We start from the raw sequence: 7864 nt of genomic DNA, 5'->3' as shown, positions 1-7864 counted from the left end.
CCTGGCTGCCATTTCTCAGTGCGGTAGTCCCGGGCCAAAACTGGTTGACCTATCTTAAAACCCCTGGTCGGCCTTTCATTCATATTCTGAAACTGCCTGTTCTCCACATCTCTTCGGACGTTTGGCTTAACCAAATCCAAGCGGCATCGTAGTCTTCGATTGAAGAACATCATGGCTGGAGTTTGGTTGGTAACCGCATGTGTCGCATTCCGGTAGGCAAACAAGAAGTTGTCCACCTTGTGTTGTAGGGGTATATCTTCATTACACATTGCCTTGATAGCCTTCTTGAATGTTTCAACAAACCTCTCAGCCAATCCATTAGTGGCTGGATGATATGGGGCAGATGTGTAATGCTTAACACCATTGTTCTTTAAGAACCTCCGGAACTCTTCAGACACAAACTGTGGTCCATTGTCAGAGCAAATCTGTTCAGCCAGCCCATTCCTGGCGAATATGGTTCGTAAAACTGTGGTAGTTTTTTCCGTGGTGGCTGAGGACATTTTTATTACCTCTGGCCACTTTGAATGTGCATCCACCGCAATTAAAAACATCGAGTCCATGAAGGGACCAGCAAAATCAATGTGCACCCTTTGCCATGGAGATGAGGGCCACTCCCATGGATGCAGAGGAGCTTGTGGTGGGGCATTTTGGACCTTCTGGCATCCTGCACAGCTCTTGGTCATCTCTTCGATTTCTCTATCGATTCCCGGCCACCACACAAACGCTCTGGCTAAGCTCTTCATTTTTACCCCACCCAGATGACCCTCATGAAGCTCATTGAGCACTCTATCCGTCAACTTAAGTGGAATTACTGCTCTGGATCCACACATCAAAGTTCCTCTGCACACTGACAGCTGTTCTCTTCTTGGCGAAAATGCTGCCAGCAGTGGTTTGCCATGTGCTGGCCATCCCTTCACCGTTAAATCATAGACCCGTGATAGTGTCGGGTCATTCCGTGTTTCCTTTTCTATGTTTGCATTCGTCACAGGGAGACATTCGACTATGGTCGAGTGGAATAACTCCATTGGATCCACTGCAAGGTCTTCTTCTTCCACTGTCGGCAACGGTAGACGTGACAATCCATCAGCATTTCCATGCTGTTTAGTTCCCCTGTACTCGATGTCATATTGGTGTGCCCCTAGGAAAAGGGACCATCTCTGCAGCCGTTGTGCTGTCATTATCGGTACGCCCTTCTGAGGGTTGAAAATGGAGACAAGAGGTTGATGATCGGTTAGTAGAGTAAATTTTTGACCGTGCAGGTAGTGATTGAACTTCTTCACCCCCCACACTAGGCTGAGGGCCTCTCTGTCAATCTGGGCGTAGTTACGCTCGGCAGAAGTTAACGAGCGTGACGCAAAAGCTATCGGCCTCTCTAAACCATCCAGGAATTTATGTGACAGTACCGCCCCAATGCCGTAGGGAGACGCATCACACGCCAGTCTGATCGGCAGTGCTGGGTTGTAGTGAGCCAATACTTCTCTTGAAGTGATTAAGTACTTACTCTTCTGAAAGGCCCACTTACAGTAATTGCTCCATTTCCATGCTACTCCCGTTCGTAGCAGGGCGTTCAGTGGGTGCAGGATTGTCGACAAATTCGGCAAAAACTTATTGTAGTAATTCACCAATCCGAGGAATGACCTCAGTTGCGACACATTTTCAGGCGCTGGGGCCTTAACAACCGCTTCAATTTTGTCAGGGGACTTATGTAACCCCTCTTCATCAATCACATGGCCACAATACGATATCTGTTTCCTAAAAAACTCGCACTTGGGGCGGTTGGCTCGTAGCCCATGTTCCCGTAGTCTCGTGAGCACCTGTTCTAGGTTGTTAAGGTGTTCACTGTCATCTTCACCTGTCACAAGGATGTCGTCCAAGTAACACTGAGTCCCCGGAATTCCTTGCAGGACTTGTTCCATCGCTCTTTGCCATATCGCCGGAGCCGATGCTACTCCGAATACCAATCGCTGATACTGGTAAAGACCTTTGTGAGTGTTTATCGTGAGATACTTCCTAGAGGATTCTTCAACCTCCATCTGCAAATATGCTTGTGCTAGGTCAATTTTTGTAAAACGCTTCCCTCCAGACAGTGAGGCGAAGATGTCTTCTATCCTTGGAAGAGGATATTGTACAGTGTGAAGGACTGGGTTCACCGTCACCTTGAAATCCCCACAGATGCGAACCTTCCTTGGCTCCTCAGGCTTATTGCTTAACGTTTTCTTCATGACAGGAACGATGGGTGTCACCCACTCGCTCCAGTCGACCTTAGACAACACGCCTGCCTTCTCCAGATTCTCCAGCTCTGTCTCGACGGCTGGGCGAATTGCATATGGTACCGGTCTTGCTTTGAAAAACTTGGGAATTGCATTCTCTTCTATGTTTATCGAGGCGGTTACGCCTTTAAGAATGCCCAGTTCTTGTTGAAATAACTCTTTGGCGTTAGCTAAGATTGTTGACAATTGTCCAGGAGTGACGTCTTCATCTTTTTTACCGTCCACCATCATTGCATGAATGGAGTGCCAATCTAAGCTTATCTTCCTGATCCATTCACGTCCCAATAACGGTGGTCCACCATTTTGCAGTATGTAGAGATACAATTTCCGTATTTTCTTGCCGTTGTATTCGACAGGCGCCCTTATTTTTCCTCTGGGGTATACTTTTTGCCCCGTATACGTCGTCAAGACAATGGCTGTCTCTCTCAAGGGTATGTGTGAGAATAGCCGCTCATAGTCTCGTCGATTCATGATGGTTAGCGCTGATCCTGTATCCAATTCCATTTTAACTTGGGACCCTGCTATCGTGTGGGTGACCCAAATGGTTCGGTGATCCTCTTTTGCGATTACAATGTGAAGTTTGAGACAGCTTAGTCTCCTGTTCCCGGATTCACTATCGTTCATCTGGTCTTCGGAACTACTGTCCGTCATCTTTTGTACTTTCTTGTACGGTTCCTTAGTAGCCTTTTTGTTGTCGCTGGTCTTCTTCCCAGACCTGCAAACTCGTGCAATGTGTCCCATCTTTCCGCATTGCCTGCATATTTTGTCCTTGGACCAGCAGTCCTTCTGGTCATGGTTAGTTCTGCCGCAGCGATAACATTTTGCAAATCCCCGTATCATTTTGTGGGTGCCGTATTCCTGTGGCTTTTGTTGAATTTCCGCAGCTCCCCTGGCTGCTGCTTCGTACGATACTGCCACGCTGAAAGCCTTATCTAGCGTCAGCTCTTTCTCTGAGAGTAACTTCTTCTGTGTTCCTTCACTCAGGAGTCCACAGACAAATTTGTCCCGTAGCGTATCTGCCAGCCCTGCTCCGAACTGGCAGTGCTTTGATAGCTTGTGTAGTTCCGTAAGGTACTCAGCATTGCTCTCATCTTTATGCTGAGTTCTCCTGTGGAATTTAAATCTTTCGGCTATCAACAGCGGTGCAGGGTTTAGGTGTTCCTGTAGGACAGCAACAATTTCGTTAAAACTCTTCGCCTTCGGTTTGGCTGGAGTAATCAGGTCCCGCAATAGGCCGTACGTTCTAGCGCCCATTAAGTTTAGCAATACCGATGCCTTTTTCTCATCGGCTATTTCGTTTGCCTCGCAATATACCTCGACTCTTTCCACATACGTGGTCCAGTCCTCTATTGTATTATCAAAGGCAGTGATACAGCCAGTCTTCGGCATCTTGAAAATCTAAAATGGCGCCTCCCGCGCTTTGCCTTCGTCTCCGATTTAACAAAATGACGTCTCCCGCGCTTTGCCTTCTTCCCCCGCTGATTAAGATGGTGCCTCCCGCGCTTTTGCCTTCTTCCCCGCTGTTGCTAGCGCTGCTTTCCGCGGTTTCCGTTGCAACCTGCAGCTCCTTGCGGTTTCCTGTGCATTTAATATTTCTTTTTTATATTATTTTCCCGTCGTGGAACAACCCTGTGGGACTCTTGCCTCCCTCTTCTCGGGTCTATATGCAGCCCGGCTTCGTAGCACCGGCCGCGCCCTGTGTGCTCCACCCTCTCTCTCTCCTCTTCCCGACAACGCTGCTCGGCCCCGTTGCAAGCCACCCGCTCGAGTTCGCGACCGCCGCAGCCCAGGAAGGATCAGTGTACTACCTGCCACCAGCCCGATTAGCTGAAGCACCGTCGACAGGAACCAGGCCCCGCTTTCGACAGCTTCTCCAGCAATCTTCAACTCCGCTAACACAGGGGCGGATGCCCACGGTCGACGCCCGTTTCTACTGCTTCTTTCTTCCTTCTGGCCTCGACCTCTGCTCACTTCCCTGCAGGAATGGATCCCAGGAGGTGGTGCAGACTGTAAGTAAGTTCGTATCTGCTCGTCGCCAGTATTATGTCCATGTATGATTGAGACACGGACAGCAGGAGTTGAATAAAACAAGTCTTTACTGAAAGGAGTCAATCGGGAAACTGAAACTACAGAGGCTTACTAGCGCCTTTTATACAGGGGTGGTCACTGCCGGTACTGCAGTCTGAGACCAGTTATTCTCTTAAAGGTACATACACAACAAACCCCTTACTTGTCTCGAGCAGAAACATACAATCATTTAACCACAGTATTCTTCGCGTAGCCATATACATTTTTAGGCACCCCTAGTTTCTAACACCCCTGTGAGGCAATGTGGGGATTGAGGACTGCTGCAGTATGAAGGAATCCTGGCTGCTTCCTGGGTAGGCTGCATTGACATGCAGGATGACATTGTTGTGGTTTGACGCCAGCTGCACCTAGAGGTTGTGAAAGCCCTTCCCTTTTCCTGTTAGCATTCGGGTTGTGATGCCACATGCATGCTATCTATATTGGAGGCCTCTAGTTCATAGAAGTTCTGGACTCTCTCCTGCTGCTGTCTCCTTTCCCCTGGAAAAGAGGTAGAGTGATTCCCAACAGTCAAACATGACATCTGTGACTTGCCTAATGCCGACTGATTGATTTGGCAGATGATCTCTTCAGTCACTTGGAAAGATCTTGTGACATGGAGGAGAAGGACATGGTACCGGGAAGAGTGGTGCCAGTCATGGAGTGTGCTACAAATCAGACTGCAACAGATGGCAGAGATATGTTACAGCATTTCCAGTGAAGCAGAGACACTGAAGACAGGTCTCAACTTGCTTGCCGAAATACGGGTGACATGGCCTCTAGACAGGTCCGGGGGAGGGTCTGAATCAACTGCTCGAGCTGTCTAGCACCTGCAGATATTGTTCGACTGGGAGATAGTTTTCCTCATCCTGATCGTGCATTAGAATAGAAGTCTGTAGTATAATGCATTAGCACATGGTTTGTCACATCGTTTAATATGCTCAGTTAGCTGTGGCCTAATAAACAAGCACATGGACTAGCAACTCATCCTGTCTCTGTCGTTCATTTGTTCTACCCACATATATTACAATTTGGTGATGAGGATGGGATCCCAAAGCCATTTTTAGGGATCATGGAAGGACACAGTGTTCAACCTTCGAGTGGAAAAGTTTAAGATGAATTTGTGACACCTAAACTGATTTTGTGAGATGTTTTACCGTTACTGCTCATGCAGAATCATCTGTGCTTCGCCTTCACGTGTATGTATACACAGCAGCAGCGGAGTTGATTCGCACAATTACACAGGTAGCGTGCTGAGTCACTGTTCGACAGGATTGGGACAATCATGGCCGTGCCTATGGGATTCATCGGAAGCCTTGGCATGTATGACCAAGCTCATGAACCATTCAGTTCTTAGATTGAATGGATGGAGATGTTTTTTAAGGCCAGTAACATTATTGGGACCAAAGGTACAGATGAGAATGTTCAAGCTCAAAATAAAGTAATTCATGAATGGAAGAAAGCAATTTTTCTAACGATCGGGCCAGATGTCTACAGAATATTGACAAACCTACTCGCGCCAGGGAAAGCAAAGGCATTGTTGAGAACCTTGAGGACCATTTCGACCCAACGTCGTTTGAAATAGCAGAGAGCTATAAGTTTGGTTCCAGAAACCAAAAACAAAGTGAAACCATCTGTGAGTAGTACACTGTATCTCTTAAAAACCTGTCTTTGCATTGTAACTTTGGCACATTTTTTGAATCGTGCGTTGTGAGATAAGTTTGTGTGTGAACTGATGGATGAACGCACACAGTCCAAGTTACGGAACACTCCAAACCTAATGTTTGATATAGCATGCAAAATTGCCCTATCTATGGAGATGATGTCTAAGAATGCTAGGGAGATCCGTCCAGCTCAAGTGACTGGTGCAGCTGAGGTCTACAGTCACAAAGCCACCGCCAAACCTAAAGTTGTGAGACCAAGTCAAAAGCATGTTGGTGAGAGCAGTTCAGTGAATTGTTATCACTGCAATGGAAAACACTCACCACAGTCCTGCCAATACAGAATTGCAAAGTGTTTTCACTGCCAGAAGCAAGGCCATATTTCAACAGCTTGCAGAATTAGATCTATAGCAGGAAGTAAGAACCATTCTAGTGGCAATGCAAAGCAGTGACAACAAAAGGGATTTCACACTACTGAAGTGAACACTCCTGATGTTGAAGAACTAGGCATCTACTGTATCTATGCCACTAGTGGCAATGCTAGCAGTCATGAGAAAAACTTCCGTAAAAATGTTTTAATTGATATGTGTAACGACATGGCGGCGGGCTGCTCTATCATGAGTAAGGTTACATGTGAGAGTAAGTTTAATCAAATACCACTTACAAAGAATACCGTAGAGTTAAAAACCTACTCTGGAGAAATCCTAGAGACATAAAAAAGAGACTTGCATTTATATAGCGCCTATCACGACCACCGGACGTCTCAAAGTGCATTACAGCCAATGAAGTACTTTTGGAGTGTAGTCCATGTTTTAATGTGGGGAAATGGAATGGAATGTAGACAAATGGAATGTGCAGTTCAATATAATGGCCAGTTAGTATAGCTGCCTATTATTGGGCAAAGACTGGTTCAGAAAGTTAAAACTAGACTGGAAAAATATCTTTAGTGTAGATGCTTCAAATAAGCGACTTGACACAATGCTGAACCAGTACGAAAGCGTGTTCTCAGATAGATAGGAGGGCATCACTGGGTATAACGCGCATATCCGCATCAAGTCCAACATGAAGCCTGTCTATTGTAAGGCAAGGTCGGTCCCCTATGCTTTAAAAAGTCAGATGGAGGAAGAGCTAGCAATGCTCAGAGGGAACCGAGTGCTAGTAAAAACTGACAAAAGTGAATGGGCGACGCCGATTGTGGTAGTGCCCAAAGCAAACAAAACTGTACGCTTGTGCGGTGACTACAAAGTTACTATCAACCAAGCAGTTGATGATGAGCAGTACCCGTTACCTACATCACAAGATTTGTATGCAGCACTCTCTGGGTCAAAGGTTTTCTTCAAGCTTGACCTGTCGCACGCTTACACTCAGCTGGATGTTGACAAAGAGAGTCAACAGTATCTCACCATCAACACACACAAGGGACTGTATTCATACACTAAGCTACCGTATGGCATAAAGTCCTCCCCCAAAATCTTCCAGGCTACGATGGATAAGGTTTTGCAAGGAGTTCCAAATTGCTTATGCAATAAAGACAATGTGCTGATTGCAACAAACAGTGAGGAAAGAAAATTTAGAAGTGTTAGATTTAATGCTTCAAAGGTTGAATTCCCACAATGTCAAATTGAAAAGGAGCAAATGTGCATTGTGCAGCCCAAGGTTGTGTACCTTGGTCTGAAAGTTGATGCAAATGGCTCGCAACCAGTGAAGGAAAAGGTTGATGCTGACATCAATGCTCCAAAGCCACAGAACGTGTCTGAATTAAGATCTTTCCTTGGAATGGTCCAGTACTATGCACATTTCTTACCTGAGTTAGCGACCATGTTAGCGCCATTGCACAAGCTCCTCAAGAATGATGTCCAGTGGAAGTGG

This window comes from Somniosus microcephalus, chromosome 12 (assembly GCF_052327205.1).
Source record: "Somniosus microcephalus isolate GS21.2 chromosome 12, FLI_Smic_1.0, whole genome shotgun sequence".
NCBI lineage: Eukaryota > Metazoa > Chordata > Chondrichthyes > Squaliformes > Somniosidae > Somniosus > Somniosus microcephalus.
Note: the sequence above shows the minus strand (reverse complement) of the source record.